General features: G+C 43.1%; 1 pseudogene; it reads left to right on the forward strand.

Annotated features, from left to right (window-relative positions):
• Window positions 1–11,755: 11,755 nt before the first annotated feature.
• Window positions 11,756–12,294, forward strand: LOC127131305 (PHD finger protein ALFIN-LIKE 4-like; annotated as a pseudogene).
• Window positions 12,295–12,508: the final 214 nt, after the last annotated feature.

Consider the following 12,508-nt stretch of genomic DNA (forward strand, 5'->3'; position numbering starts at 1 on the left):
CTCGATGAGGTCGCGGGTTCACATTGCCATTAGGATAGATTTTCCTTTTGTGCGCAATTACCTCTTTTTAGGAATTGCTTCCTTTGTAGTGCTCATTCATGAGCCACACCTTTTCAATCAATAAAATGCATATTCAGTCAAATAATTTTGCTTTTGTTTTCATTACCGCTTTGATTGCAAAAACATCCAATTGTTTGTGATAAAGAATTTGTGCATTTTAAGCATGGGGGTCTCTTCCAATGCATGCTAATAAGATTGAAAACTTGAAATCTTATTCGGAAGGTTGAGTGACCCAAGTGTTGAAATTTTGGCATACCTGGGGCATGTTTTTATCTAATGATCTCTTTTGCAGGTGTTGTTAGACATTTTCACTCACTTGCAGGTCGTGATGTGAAGCTTTTGACAAAAGATCCTCGTGGAGTCCAATCAGGGACCAGGGATTGAAGAATGGTGAAAAGATGGCGAAAGACGTACGACGATCCTTGAGGATTAATCAAGAAGACTCTTCAAAGTCTGAGGACTGGAAAGTTTGTATGAATCCGTGGAGTACGGAGAAGTCGGGAATACAAGGTGATGAATCAGAAAAGTCCAGACGAGTCTGGGAGCTCTCAAAAGTGGAAAGCTGACACTGGATTTGGATGTTGAATACCAAGGCTCGACAAGTCGACGAGTGTTCTGTGCCAGACTTTCCTTGTTTCCCCAAGCAGAGTTGGAATTGTTACCTCCCCAGCAGATGCAAGGTTTGTGACTTACCTAGCTGGGTCGGGATGGTTATCTCTCCAGCAGGTTTGAGATCGGTGTTCCTCAGCAGCCAGGCCTGAAGGTTGCTATTTCCCTAGCGGAGGCGTCCGTTGCTGGCTTTTTCCCCCAGCAAGTCAAAGACCGTTGTTTCCCCACAGAGTGCGTTGGTGGTTTATTCCCCAGCAAAGTCCCCAAGCGGGTCGGGTGCAGAGGAGGTTATCCCTAGTGAGGGTGATCCTTTCCCTAGCGGCAGTGCTATTCCCCAGCAGGGTGGAAATTGGAGTGATGTCAGGTTCCTCATCAGAGTGCCTTGAGCTCCCCAAAAGAGTCCCTTGAGGGGGATACTTTTTATGCATTCATCATGTAGATAAGCATAGCATGGTGTATAGTTAATTGCGTAGCATTTCCATGATTATGGGGCATTACGCTAAAAAATCATCATCATGCATAAGCATTGCAAGCATAAGCTAGTCTCAAGCCGTGGTTATTGTTTGAGAGGTGGTTTCGCCAGAAGGTGGAGATGTTACTCCAGGGAGTTTGGCAGCGTGATTTTGAATCAACAGTATTCCCCAGTAGTGCGATATTGGAGGAAGGGTTTCTGTCGGGCGGAGTTGGAAATGATAATTCAAGAAGTTTCGGGGTCCAAAAAGTAAAGAAAAGAGAAAGAGATGATCCCCAGCTGAGCGCAATTTGTTCGTTTGCTAGGGTTGAATAGAGGATAGCATGCTCATGGCCTGTTATCCCCAACATGGGTCGTTGGCACGCGTGCTGCCTCATTTATCACCATTCCTTATTTTTGCCGATGCTGACGGGCATGACGTTTTTGGTATTCAGACCGTTGTGGCACTCAGGCCAGTTTCCGATTTTCATATCGAAGAAGTTTCCGATTTTCAGATCGAAGAAGTTTCCGACGATCAGGTTGAAGTACTTGTGGCATGCAGGCCAGTTTCTGATTTTCAGTTCGAAGAAGTTTCCGATTTTCAGATCGAAGAAGTTTTCGACATTCAGGTGGAAGCACTTGTGGCACTCAGGCCAGTTTTCGATTTTCAGATCGAGGAAGTTTCCGACGTTCTGGTCGAAGTACTTGCGGCTTTCAGGCCAGTTTTTCAGGCATTCAGGCCAATCTCTCGGTGATCAGACCGATGTCAATACTCTCATACTATGATGTTCAGTATTTAGACTGATGAGCGGCGTTCAGGCCATGGTTATCCCTGTGTTACCATTTATTTTGGTATACAGGTCAAATTTCTGTTCGGTATTCAGGCCGACTTTTTCCGTACCAGATGGATTTTTCTTTTAAGATCACTTCTTTGCCGTTTCTGACAGGCATTGTTAATTATTTCCCATCAGAGTGCAAATTATTCGTCTGTTCTTGGTATTCAATCACTCTTCACCCTGATCATCTGAAAGCCGAGGCTATTCATATCGACAGGTTCACAGTGGATTGAATAGGGGCAGCTGTAACACCTCAAAATTTGCCCTCCTCTCTTGGGACTAGCTTGGCATATTGCACTTCATTTTTTAGGACATTAGGCATTACATCTTTGCATATCATGTGAAATAAGCAAGTCATCCTCCTAGGTCTTTCTCAGAAGATAGAGAGGTTAAAAGATTCAAGCTTGAGGGTCTCATGAATTGATCACTAATCATCTGAGGTTTGTGCTTCAATTAGGGTTTCTTGGTTCCTCAAGGAGGTTGGATATTATCTTGGTTGAAGTGATACATCATCATCAGCATGATTCATTATTCCTGATCAGACTCCTTGGGATTAGGGTTTTGACCTCTGGTCAACCCTAATCAGTTGCATTCTACCAGTCAGGGTTTTTCAAGGAGATGAGGTCTTTATTGAGATGGAGATCCTCATGTGATTTTATTGAGCTTGTGTAAGCTAGGGTTTCATGTTGGAGTCATTTCATCAAGTGGTTGAGGCTCAAGATCATCTGTGCATGACCAAGTCATCTGTCAATTACAAAAGCCAACTGCAAAGTCAACTGTTGGATTTGGAGGTGGGAAGTGAGTAGAAATACTTCATTCATGTTCAAACAAGTCTCATTTGACATTTCAAACATCAACATTGAAGAATTTAAAGTCAGGACAAAACTTGCCAAAAATAGAAAGTGACCTGTAATTTGAACTTGCCAAAAATGGAAAGGTTTTCAACTCAAGATTACATCATCAAGAAAGCTTCAAATGAAATTTTGTTAAACATGAAAGTTGTAGGTCTTTCTCTCCCATTTCCAAAAAGTCCAAGATCAAGGATTTCTCATGTGTGGTTAAGGAGACATGATCAAATCTTGACAAAGTGTACATGGAGCTTCAAATGAGCATAACTCCTCAACCAAAACTCCAAATTGGATGGCTCTTTTTGCATTGCTCTTATTTTGACCTATAATTTCCAAATCTTGCATTACATGACATGCATTACATTCACATGAGCATTTGGAAATTCCTTTGATTTTTGGAGGGAAATATGGAATTTAAAATTTGTGCATTATTTGAACATTACAACATTTCCATTGGCTCCAAAACAGCATTTTAAGTGAATTTGAATCAGAATTCGTGCACTATTCACCATGCATTTCATGCATAGGGTGAAAAACTCATTTTGCATTTACACCTCATATTTGTTAATTCCATTTGCATTGGCTTAAACTTGATTAAGGCATGATTAGTAGAACATATATAAGCCTAATCTCTAACTGTTTTTCAGTTAGCTTCTCATAATTTCAGATCTAGATCTCAATTCATCAAATTTTTTCTCTCAAATTTTCTTTCAAATTCTTCAAACACAATCCACTTCTCTTGATCAATTCATGATTCTGAAGCATCATTGAGCAATATTGGACTTGGAACCAAGAGAATCTGCGCCTGTTTGAAGCATATTGAAGTTTGAACTCATTAATGGAAAATCAAAATTTTGTTGAATGCAAGCACAATTAAGCCTCAATCTCTCTTCCAATCATCTGTACAAGCATTGTAGAGGAAGTTTGGAGCACTGCAAGTCTTGAATCCACACGAATTCCAGTTCTGCACTTCAAGAGGTACATTAGTTGCTTTAAGTTCACTTTGAACTTTGCTTTGCTTGGTTGCTTAACCACTGAGGTATAACTCCTTTGACTTCATGTAGTCTGGAAGACCTGTCCTGTTATGTGGGCAGGCACCTGTCTGAAGCCCTCCTTAAGAGGCAATGCTTGTGAATGTTTATTTTTGTGCCAAGCAGGAAAAGTCCTCTTATGAGACAATTGGCAGATAAAAGAGATGTGCAATCCATCTCCTGCTATTCAGTGTGTCATCCACTTTGCTCACACCATGTGTTGATGCATTGTGGATATTAACCCAAGATCTTTGTTATGTCAGACATATGTGGAGAAGAGTTCCTACTTTTTGAACTCCCACACTTTCATTTGTCTGAAGCTCTCCCAGGCCATGGATAAGAGCTGTGAGGTCTTACCCTCACTTCCCATTTCATCTGCTTCACCCTAACTCTCAATGTTAGGGTTAAGAGCTAACTACACCCGATTCCAGTTGGCTTGTGTCTCACAGCCTAACCTTGTATGAGCCCAATTGTGTGCATATAGTGTGTGTGCTTGCTTTTTGTGCTTGTGTTGTTTGACTGTGCTGTTTAGGATAGCTTGCTCCCTGTGCAAGTCAGATAGAAACCTCAACCTATGACCATTGTGGATTACATGATAACTATTAGGCTCGAGTCATGCTCCCTTCTAGCTTGTCATTTCCCAGTCTCTGGTTAGGTTAGAAGTCTTTTCCCTGTTCAGGGGAACTACGTCGCCCTGATCCTCATACCAGATGAGGTACGTAGGCAGGAGATCGTACGAGATCTCTCCGGGCACCCTTTTCCTTTTGTGTGTGTTTGCTTGACAGTTATTAGGCTCGAGTGTCGGACTCCCTATTAACTTGTTTGGTTGTTAACCTTCTTGTGTGTGTTAGGAGATGGATATAAGACCAGCGATTGGCATTCCGTATCCTATTGGTGTTTGTTTGTGTGGAGTCTGACGTAAGTCCAGCGATTGGCAGTTGGTTTCCAGTGTGTGTTTGTTGGTTCAGAGCCTGATGTAAGTCCAATGATTGGCATTCGGTTTCCATGTTTGCTTGTGTGTGTGGAGTCTGACGTAAGCCCAGCGATTGGCAGTCGGTTTCCTGTTTGTGTTTTGTTTGGCGTGCGTGAGCCGAACTACGGTAGCTCTGATTCTCATTCCAGATGAGATACGTAGGCATAGGATGCGATATCCTAGCGAGCCTGTTCCCCTCTTTTTCCATTCGTGCCTTATTCCAGTGTGTGTGTGTGTGCTATTCTTTTGAGCAGTTTCTTTTAGCAACCTTTCTTCTATTCTTTTGAGCGTGGATCCCGTCGAGTACGACGGATGCGTAGGGGTGCTAATACCTTCCCTTCGCATAACCGACTCCCGATCCCATCTCTCTTTGGTCGCGAGACCACGTCTTTTCCAGGTTTACTTCGAGCGTTTCCTTTCCCTCTTTTGGGATAAATAACGCACGGTGGCGGCTCTGTTTGTTTTGTTTTTTCCCGCCGGTTGTTTTTCGCGGATGCGACAGCTGGCGACTCTGCTGGGGACATGAGAAGTTGACCTCCTGCTGGTCCATCTTCCCTAAGCGAGTCTCTCCTAGCGCTCTCTAGGATAGTTTAAGTTGCTTGTGTTGCTTTAGTTATTGCATTTATGATTATTATGTTGTGTATATATTTGCATAAATGTTTGCATGCATCATACTATCATTGTGTTGTCTTCTGTACAGGTTGGTTTCTCTGATGTGGGGTGGGTGTTCTGAGTGGGGCTAAAATCCAGGCCCGAGTATACACCTAGGATTAGTGTGGTCTCATGTTGCCTCTCATGTTAGGTCAACATGTTTTGGGCGACGTGACATACCACAAGCCGGACGAGGTTTATTTGAGGGAGCTCTTCCTTTGTGGAGTATCCACTTTGGTTGAGTCACTTCATTTGAGCTATTGACTTCGGTGACCGTTCTTTCCCGGATCTTTGGTTTAGACGATCTTACGAGAGCTGCAACGACACACCCGAAAGGGTAAACCCGTTGAGTATCTTTGCCCGATCGTCGAGACCATTATCCGCCTTAGGATGACCTGATTAGAGATCACCTGTGAGGGGAGGGTTGATTCTTACAGATGCATGTTCTGATGGTGACTCTTTGTTGGTGACTGTGGGGTTATATTTATAAGTTGGATTTATGGATTTATTTCTGAGACGCCGGAGTTCTGTCCGTGGTATTTATCAGTGGGGATCCGTTTATTTTAGGATTCCCTGGGCTGGTTCAGAGGGTCTTGTGGTTATCTGTTCAGAGGACCTCTGGTGATGATGGTGATGTATCCTTCAGTTCCGTTTATTTCGGAACCCCAAGTCGGATTTGTGGTTACATATTCCTTCAGATGGTTGTGATCAGTTCAGAGGCCGTAACTCAGTGCAGTGGATGTTCAGATGATTTGGAGGATGGCACAGTGCATTGCATTCATACATCAGCATCATTCACATTTTGCATTTATCTGCATCTAACACATGTTTATCCATATGCAGGGGACATTCTTGATCGAGATCCTGGTTGAGATACTTCTTTGTTCCAGACATGAGGCCGGTTTGAAAGACGATGTTGTCTACAGTTTCTTCGACCCAGAGATTGGTGCGCTGAGAGATATGATAGCATTGATTACACCTGACCATGTGGGGATGTTCCGTGAGGCATACGGTGGTATTCTGAAGTTGGTTTTCAGGCTCACAGACAGTGATAGGAGCGCCATCCATACTTTTCTCCAGTTCTATGACCCGGGCTTGAGATGCTTCGTCTTCCCGGATTACTTGCTGGGACCTTTGATGGAGGACAATGCTAGCATCCTGGGTATTCCGATCAGAGATCAAATTCCGTTCTATGTCACTAAGGGGGAACCTGATATCGCTGAGATTTCCCGTGCTCTTTATTTGAGCCCAGAGATGATTAAGGGGGGTTTGAAGGAGAAAGGAAAGTTACCCGGTTTTCACCTGAGTTTCTTGGAGGCTAAAGCCAAGGAGCATGCTGTTGTGGGTAATTGGAGGACCGTCTGTGCTTTGATTGCTGTGAGCATCTATGGAATCATCCTGTTTCCTAATCAGAAGAATTTTGTGGATATTAATGCCATCAGGTTGTTTGTGCAGAGGAATCCCATTCCTACTCTGGTTGGGGATGTATATTACTCGATCCGTAATCGGAACGAGAAGCGGCGTGGGGGACTGATCAGATGTTGTGCTCAGCTGCTGTACAAATGGTTCATGGGGTATTTGCCTTCCAGAGGTGTCTTTGCCTTTCTTGATCCTACTGTCAAATGGTCAATCAGACTGATGGGTTTGCGGGCCAAGGACATAGCTTGGACTCACAACGGTATGGCTGGACGAGATTTCATTTACAGTTGTGGGAGTCTTCCCAATGTGCCTCTTATAGGAGTTCAAGGTTGCATTAATTACAACCCGGTGCTTCTTAGGAGACAAATGGGATTTGCCGTGGAGGGTCCTCCTCTCGGGCGAGAGATTCAGGAGTCTTTTTACTTCCCAATTGAGGGCAATCAGCCAAGGTTGAGGCAAGTGTCTGATGAGTGGCGTGACATTCAGAGAAAGGGAAAGGTTCCTTTTGGTAAGGTTAACAGCAGGTCTTTTCCTCCATTTGATGATTGGCTTAGGAAGAGGATTGAGCTCACACATCTACCATTTCCTGGAGGTGATCCTTGGTGTCCTTTGATTGAGGGGCCACGTTCTTCTGTCAGTATGGAAGAGTTCCTTGAGATGAAGAAAGCTAGAGATCAGCTGTAAGCAGAGAAGACTGAGTTGGAGATGAGTGTTGCTAGAATTCAGATGGCTAATCAAGAAATCAAAGGGAGAATAGAAGACCAGGATAAGAGACATGCCATGGAAGTGAAGCGCTTTGAGATGGACACCGCTTATTATGGTAAGGTCAGCCAAGCCTTAGAGTCATCCACAAGGGAGCACGACATCACTAAGGAGAGGTTGGCCAGAGCTTCGAAGGTCATCGAAGATGAGAAGAGGAGACAAGTCCTTGTGAGGGATCAGAGGGAAGACAGAGTCAGAGTCCTTATCGCCGAGTGGGAAGCAAAGCTGAAGATTAAGGAGGAAGAGAATGCAAAGATTATTGCTGAGAGAGATCACTATATTGTGGAGAGAGATCATTACTTCAGACAGATGAAGATTCACCAGAAGGAGATAGGGAGATTGCAGCAGGAGAACACTGAGCTTAGGTTCGCGGTGAAGTTTACCAAGATGGTTGATGATGCAGAGCCGTCTGTGGGACCTCCTTCAGTGTAGACCTTTCTTATTTGTGTTGGATTACCGGCAGGCCTGTTGACGGAATTCGCTTGTTTGTATTTTCTTTCTGATTCTGGAGAATTGTATTTGATTGGTATCAGACTTGATGTATGACTCTCGCACATATGGTGCCCTTTTGATATGCAATGGTTGTTTTCATTCAGTGATCGATCTTCAAGCTTTATTTGCTTTGCCATTGCTTCACTCACACAACACACACATGGTTGGGTGGTATCTTTGCTAAATCAGATATCTCTGATCTGTATGATGAAATCATTCGATGGATGTCAGAATATTGCTGCCGAATTATTATCTGTCTCGATGAAACCAGGATCGAAAAGACAAAGTGTTCCTCATATGGATAGACATTGCATTCATGCATAATCATAATAACTTGTCTTCTATTTTGCAGGTGTCGGTTTCTAACGTGCTTGGTTGTTCCAGGAATCATTGCTCGTGCGCGTAGAATCATTCCTCTGCACACAACCCGTCCGCATAGATACTTCACCAGACGCAACACACCCAGGCTGATGGATCTACCCAACGCAGATTTTCTTGAGCTGAAGGAGAAGATGAATGAACTGATCAATGTCATGCAAGGGTTTGCCGTCGGGCAGAAAGCACTTGCTGATAAGGTGGAGAAGCTCGAGCGGGCTTCAGCTGCCAACAGTGGTATCAACTTGGAGGGTGTCTCCAACCATGGCCTTGGTGGTTCCAGGGATGGAGGATATCTCGGAAAAAAGACAACTGCTGGCGTGGTGATCAACAATGGGGGTGGTTTTGGTGCTGCCACGAGCGATAGACCAGGTCCGATGGGCAATAATTTGAAAGACAGTTTGTTTCCTCCTTTCTTCGGGGCCGAGGAAGATAGAGAAGAAGATCAGTTCTCTGTGCTTAATGAACCATTTGGTCAATATGGTGTCCAACCACCAAACAAAGAGATTCAGTTGCTGGTAGAAAAGATCAGGGCTCTTGAAAGTCATGCTACTCCGGGGTTTGTCAATATGTCGAACATGGGGCTGGTTGAGGGGATTGTGATTCCACAGAAGTTCAAAGCGCCTGCGTTTGATAAGTATAATGGGAGTTCTTGCCCGGAAACTCACCTTCAGGTGTTTGTCCGTAAGATTTCTGCTTATACCATGGATCAGAAGCTGTGGATGTACTTCTTCCAGGACAGTCTGTCTGGAGGGTCTCTGGAATGGTACACCAAGCTGAAATCTTCTGACATCAAGAGTTGGCAAGATCTTGGTGATGCATTCTTTAAACAGTACCAGTTCAACGCTGATATGGCTCCTAGCCGTACCCAACTGCAGGGTATGTCCCAGAAGCCTAATGAGGGGTTTAAAGAATATGCGTAGAGATGGAGGGAGTTAGCTGCCAGAGTCCAACCACCGTTGGTGGATAGAGAAATGTCGGATCTGTTTATGGGTACTCTTTAGGGGACATTTGCAGAAAGAATGGTTGGATGCCCGGTTACCAATTTTGCCGATATTGTGGTGGCTGGAGAAAGAATTGAAAGTTGGTTGAAGCTGGGGAAGATACAGGGTAGTGCTTCGTCATCTGGATCGAAGAAGCCCTTTGGAAACGGTCAGAGGAAAAAGGAGGGTGATACAAGTGCCGTGTATTCTCAAAGAGGACAGAGTAGGGATCGTTACTACCAGCACACTACTGCGGTAACCATTCCTGCTGATAATCAGCCTGCACAACAGCAGCAGCAACAACCGCAACAACAACGACAGCCATTTCAACAGAGACCGCAGAGGGCTGGGTATCAGGTGCGAGGGCGAATGAATGATCATCAATTTGATAGACCACCTGTGACCTATTCATTCTTGTTGAAGAAGCTGAAGGACTTGGGGTTGGTCCAGCTAAGAACGTTGGCTCCGTTGAGACCTGATCAGAGGCCTCCCAGTTTTAATGAGAACGCCAAATGTGAATTTCACTCAGGTGCCCCTGGACACAACGTAGAAAATTGCAAAGCTTTTAAGCATGTGGTCCAGGACTTGGTGGATTCCAAAGCTATCAACTTTGCTCTATCTCCAAATGTGAATGCTAATCCTATGCCTGCTGTCATACCCCGATTTTGATCCCGAAATTTTTCCGTTTTTTCTTTTTATTTTTGCATTTTGCATACATTCATCAGTATAAAACGGATTTTAATATCTTGACCTTTTATTTGATTTTAATTTCAAATTAAGTTTAATTCCAATTGTCAATTTAATCTTAATTATTTATTTTTACTAATGATTAAAACTCTAATTAATTTTTATTTCCAAATGAATGTTAGAGTGGATATCCAAGTAATTTTAAATGAATAATAAATTAATTTGATTTTTTAATTTGGTTTTTACTGATTTGTTATTATTATTTAAATAGATATTTAAACCAACTTCTCAATTATCCATTTTATAATTAAAATCCAAAATCCATCCATGGTGCATTTCAAATCAAATAGTACCTACTCATTTCATAACATTCCAATAATTCATTCCAAAAAAAAAAAAAAAGAGAAAAAACAAAATCCAATAATAAACACATTAATCCAGTCATCAGGGAAGCCGAGTGAGACCTATACTTATGCTGACATCGAAACTGTATATAAGTATCTTGAGGAGAACTTTGGTGCTAAGCAGGAAGACATAATCCTTTATGGTCAATCCGTTGGGAGTGGTCCTACTTTGGATATTGCTGCTCGTTTACCCCAATTGAGAGCTGTTATTCTCCATAGTCCGATACTGTCGGGATTGAGAGTGATGTACCCTGTGAAACCAAAGTCCAAGGCAAAGGCTGTGAAGGCCAAGACAGCCGCTAAGCCCAAACCCGCTGCCAAGTCAAAGGCACCTGTGAAACCAAAGTCCAAGGCAAAAGCCTGCAAAGGTTGCAAAGACATCGACGAAGACGTCACCGGGAAAGAAAGCTGCTACAACTCCTGCAGAAGAGACACTCTCTCGGCTACTAAAATCCAAAGTTGATGCAGATGAAACCGACGAGGTTGAGCTTCAGAATGCGATGGCAAATGTTGTGACATGTTTGGTACCATTCGGCGCAACGGTGTCGGAATATGCAAACTACAACAGCATCAACCAAATCATGATCAAGTAATAATTAATGTTTTAATGGAAACTTTTACCAAACTTCACTGCTGGCACTAGATGGGCAGTCGTTATGTCTTGTGGAGTTGGATTCTCAAACCAGTATTCAAAGCAAAATATCCAGAAATTGAAGAATCCCATGGGAGTGATGCTTTGATGTGGGTACCTGTTAAACCACCAAACAAGGGATCGGATACCGTCACAAATGGAAGACAAATTGACTCAACCAAACAATGCAACAATTTCTCAGAAGCCTACGACTGCTATAAAGGAATTGCAAATTATTATGAAGCTTACAACCAATTTCTTTGTTCCCGGTCCATAACCGATCACATCAGCCATAACCTGCATAATACACACAGAAATGGTCATTTTATTACAACCCTGTTTTGTTTTCTAACACATCACAATAGTCCTTGTTCCGGTTACAAAGGCCATAGCAGAAAGTGAGAAGAACATAACAAGATCCAGAAAAAACTCACCGTAACCTTTTGAACTAGTTTGGTCTTCCAAATCCACAACAAACTCAACATATTCCTCTCACTCCTACTTCACTCTCACTCTTCTACTGCCAGGCCACGTGAACCTACAATGGACTCGCGCGCACAGTATAATCCTTGCACCGTTGAAGAGTTTTTGGGGATTTCAAGGGTCGTCGAGCTGGTCTCATCAAAGCTCTCACCACCGATGTTGAAGATTTCTATAACCAATGTGATCCTGATAAAGAGAATTTGTGCTTATATGGCTTTCCTAGTGAGCAGTGGGAAGTTAATTTACCTGCTGAAGAAGTTCCACCGGAGCTTCCCGAGCCTGTGCTTGGAATTAACTTTGCCAGGGATAGCATGCCAGAAAAAGATTGGCTGTCTTTAGTTGTTGTTCATAGCGATTCATGGTTACTTGCTATTGCCTACTATTTTGGAGCCAGGTTCGGGTTCGACAATTTGACAGGAGACGCCTTTTCAGTATGATCAATGAACTGCCATCGATATTTGAAGTTTGTTACTGGTACAGCAAAGAAACAAGTTAAGGAGAAGTCTTCAGTTTCATACCACAGTGGAAGCAAATCCAAGGCCATCCTCAAAAACTGCATCGGTTCAAGCAACCTGTTTTATTTCCTTGCAACCGCTTGATCTTCAATTTCCTGCACAATATTAACCACAGTGATATCAGCAGCAAGCAAGCAAATATTAAACAGTATCAAATAGAAGACACCGAGTCGCAGGCCAAATTCCTTCCGGCAGGTTGTCATTTTCGGATGATTCTCTTTTGTGTTCTACCAAACCGATACCAAGACATAGAAACTGATACAAGCACCAATAACAATACAGAGTGAAGAAAACACAG

The sequence above is a fragment of the Lathyrus oleraceus genome, chromosome 3 (assembly GCF_024323335.1).
Source record: "Lathyrus oleraceus cultivar Zhongwan6 chromosome 3, CAAS_Psat_ZW6_1.0, whole genome shotgun sequence".
Classification (NCBI taxonomy): Eukaryota; Viridiplantae; Streptophyta; class Magnoliopsida; order Fabales; family Fabaceae; genus Lathyrus; species Lathyrus oleraceus.